Below are 4196 nucleotides of genomic sequence, written 5' to 3' on the forward strand. Positions count from 1 at the left end.
CGCGCACACACATACTTGCACGCACACACACACACACACACACACACACACACACACACACACACACACACACACACACACACACACACACACACACACACACACACACACACACACACACACACACACACACACACACACACACACACACACACACAGCCTTCCTGTGTCTATCTGTCTCTTTACAGACACTTTAACATCTATTTGATTTTTTCAGGGGCCCAATGGTGCCCTGGGAACAGTACATTCCCAAATCAACATGGCATTTTCAATACAACAGACACTTCAAGATACAGCCGTTACAGATACACTACATTTCAACAACACCTGTCTTTGCATCCACCAAATCAGTGTTTCCCAAATAGTCTCATCTGTCCTGTTACTGATGTCTAGGAAGGATCCAACATAGCATCATCTGTCCTGTTACTGTATGTCTAGGAAGGATCCAACATAGCATCATCTGTCCTGTTACTGATGTCTAGGAAGGATCCAACATAGCATCATCTGTCCTGTTACTGTATGTCTAGGAAGGATCCAACATAGCATCATCTGTCCTGTTACTGTATGTCTAGGAAGGATCCAACATAGCATCATCTGTCCTGTTACTGATGTCTAGGAAGGATCCAACATAGCATCATCTGTCCTGTTACTGTTACTATGTCTAGGAAGGATCCAACATAGCATCATCTGTCCTGTTACTGATGTCTAGGAAGGATCCAACATAGCATCATCTGTCCTGTTACTGTATGTCTAGGAAGGATCCAACATAGCATCATCTGTCCTGTTACTGATGTCTAGGAAGGATCCAACATAGCATCATCTGTCCTGTTACTGATGTCTAGGAAGGATCCAACATAGCATCATCTGTCCTGTTTACTGCAACATAGCATCATCTGTCCTGTTACTGTATGTCTAGGAAGGATCCAACATAGCATCATCTGTCCTGTTACTGATGTCTAGGAAGGATCCAACATAGCATCATCTGTCCTGTTACTGTATGTCTAGGAAGGATCCAACATAGCATCATCTGTCCTGTTACTGATGTCTAGGAAGGATCCAACATAGCATCATCTGTCCTGTTACTGTATGTCTAGGAAGGATCCAACATAGCATCATCTGTCCTGTTACTGATGTCTAGGAAGGATCCAACATAGCATCATCTGTCCTGTTACTGTATGTCTAGGAAGGATCCAACATAGCATCATCTGTCCTGTTACTGATGTCTAGGAAGGATCCAACATAGCATCATCTGTCCTGTTACTGTATGTCTAGGAAGGATCCAACATAGCATCATCTGTCCTGTTACTGATGTCTAGGAAGGATCCAACATAGCATCATCTGTCCTGTTACTGATGTCTAGGAAGGATCCAACATAGCATCATCTGTCCTGTTACTGATGTCTAGGAAGGATCCAACATAGCATCATCTGTCCTGTTACTGTATGTCTAGGAAGGATCCAACATAGCATCATCTGTCCTGTTACTGATGTCTAGGAAGGATCCAACATAGCATCATCTGTCCTGTTACTGATGTCTAGGAAGGATCCAACATAGCATCATCTGTCCTGTTACTGATGTCTAGGAAGGATCCAACATAGCATCATCTGTCCTGTTACTGATGTCTAGGAAGGATCCAACATAGCATCATCTGTCTTGTTACTGTATGCCTAGGAAGGATCCAACATAGCATCATCTGTCCTGTTACTGTATGTCTAGGAAGGATCCAACATAGCATCATCTGTCCTGTTACTGATGTCTAGGAAGGATCCAACATAGCATCATCTGTCCTGTTACTGATGTCTAGGAAGGATCCAACATAGCATCATCTGTCCTGTTACTGTATGTCTAGGAAGGATCATAGCATCATCTGTCCTGTTACTGTATGTCTAGGAAGGCATAGCATCATCTGTCCTGTTACTGTATGTCTAGGAAGGATCCAACATAGCATCATCTGTCCTGTTACTGTATGTCTAGGAAGGATACAACATAGCATCATCTGTCCTGTTACTGTATGTCTAGGAAGGATCCAACATAGCATCATCTGTCCTGTTACTGTATGTCTAGAAAGGATCCAACATAGCATCATCTGTCCTGTTACTGTATGTCTAGGAAGGATCCAACATAGCATCATCTGTCCTGTTACTGTATGTCTAGGAAGGATCCAACATAGCATCATCTGTCCTGTTACTGTATGTCTAGGAAGGATCCAGCATAGCATCATCTGTCCTGTTACTGATGTCTAGGAAGGATCCAGCATAGCATCATCTGTCCTGTTACTGTATGTCTAGGAAGGATCCAACATAGCATCATCTGTCCTGTTACTGTATGTCTAGGAAGGATCCAACATAGCATCATCTGTCCTGTTACTGTATGTCTAGGAAGGATCCAACATAGCATCATCTGTCCTGTTACTGTATGTCTAGGAAGGATCTAACATAGCATCATCTGTCCTGTTACTGTATGTCTAGGAAGGATCCAGCATAGCATCATCTGTCCTGTTAGTGATGTCTAGGAAGGATCCAACATAGCATCATCTGTCCTGTTACTGTATGTCTAGGAAGGATCCAGCATAGCATCATCTGTCCTGTTACTGTATGTCTAGGAAGGATACAACATAGCATCATCTGTCCTGTTACTGTATGTCTAGGAAGGATCCAGCATAGCATCATCTGTCCTGTTACTGTATGTCTAGGAAGGATACAACATAGCATCATCTGTCCTGTTACTGTATGTCTAGGAAGGATCCAACATAGCATCATCTGTCCTGTTACTGATGTCTAGGAAGGATCCAACATAGCATCATCTGTCCTGTTACTGTATGTCTAGGAAGGATCCAACATAGCATCATCTGTCCTGTTACTGATGTCTAGGAAGGATCCAACATAGCATCATCTGTCCTGTTACTGTATGTCTAGGAAGGATCCAACATAGCATCATCTGTCCTGTTACTGTATGTCTAGGAAGGATCCAACATCTGTCCTGTTAGTATGTCTAGGAAGGATCAACATAGCATCATCTGTCCTGTTACTGTATGTCTAGGAAGGATCCAACATAGCATCATCTGTCCTGTTACTGTATGTCTAGGAAGGATCCAGCATAGCATCATCTGTCCTGTTACTGTATGTCTAGGAAGGATCCAGCATAGCATCATCTGTCCTGTTAGTGATGTCTAGGAAGGATCCAACATAGCATCATCTGTCCTGTTACTGTATGTCTAGGAAGGATCCAACATAGCATCATCTGTCCTGTTACTGTATATCTAGGAAGGATCCAACATAGCATCATCTGTCCTGTTAGGAAGGAAGGATCCAACATAGCATCATCTGTCCTGTTACTGTATGTCTAGGAAGGATCCATCATAGCATCATCTGTCCTGTTAGTGATGTCTAGGAAGGATCCAACATAGCATCATCTGTCCTGTTACTGTATGTCTAGGAAGGATCCAGCATAGCATCATCTGTCCTGTCCGAGACTAATGCCTCCCTCCTATGTCCCCCCCAGCTTTGTGTGATGGTTTGTGCCAGAATGGAGGATCCTGTGTAAACCCGGACACCTGTATCTGTCAACAGGGGTTCACTGGGAAGAGATGTGAGACAGGTAAGAACACAGGTGGGGGAGGAAGAGGGATTCAGGGGGAGGTGGGGGAGGAAGGGGGAGTTAGGAATAGATGGGGGAGTTAAGGTGAGTTAGGGTTATGTGTGAAGGAAGGAAGGAAGGAAGGAAGGAAGGAAGGAAGGAAGGAAGGAAGGAAGGAAGGAAGGAAGGAAGGAAGGGGGAGTTAGGAATAGATGGGGGACGAAGGGGGAGAGTGATAGAAGAATCAGGGGATGGGGAGGAAGGGGAGTTAGGGTAGAATGGAGGGAGAGAATTAGGGGTAGAATTCAGGAAGGCAGGGAGTGCAGGGGAGTTAGGGGTAGAATAGGAAGGCAGGGAGAGTAGGGGTAGAATAGGAAGGCAGGGAGAGTTAGGGGTAGAATAGGAAGGCAGGGAGAGTTAGGGGTAGAATAGGAAGGCAGGGAGAGTTAGGGGTAGAATAGGAAGGCAGGAGAGTTAGGGGTAGAATAGGAAGGCAGGGAGAGTTAGGGGTAGAATAGGAAGGCAGGGAGAGTTAGGTAGAATAGGAAGGCAGGGAGAGTTAGGGGTAGAATAGGAAGGCAGGGAGAGGGTTAGGAAGGCAGGGAGAGTTAGGGGTAGAAT

The 4196-nt window shown here is 44.6% G+C and overlaps 1 pseudogene; it reads left to right on the forward strand.

Moving 5' to 3' along the window:
- LOC127926782 (protein kinase C-binding protein NELL2-like) overlaps positions 1–3608 on the forward strand; it is a 72118-nt pseudogene extending 68510 nt beyond the window's left edge.
- The last annotated feature ends 588 nt before the right edge of the window (positions 3609–4196 follow it).

This window comes from Oncorhynchus keta, unplaced genomic scaffold, assembly GCF_023373465.1.
Source record: "Oncorhynchus keta strain PuntledgeMale-10-30-2019 unplaced genomic scaffold, Oket_V2 Un_contig_8275_pilon_pilon, whole genome shotgun sequence".
Taxonomy (NCBI): Eukaryota; Metazoa; Chordata; class Actinopteri; order Salmoniformes; family Salmonidae; genus Oncorhynchus; species Oncorhynchus keta.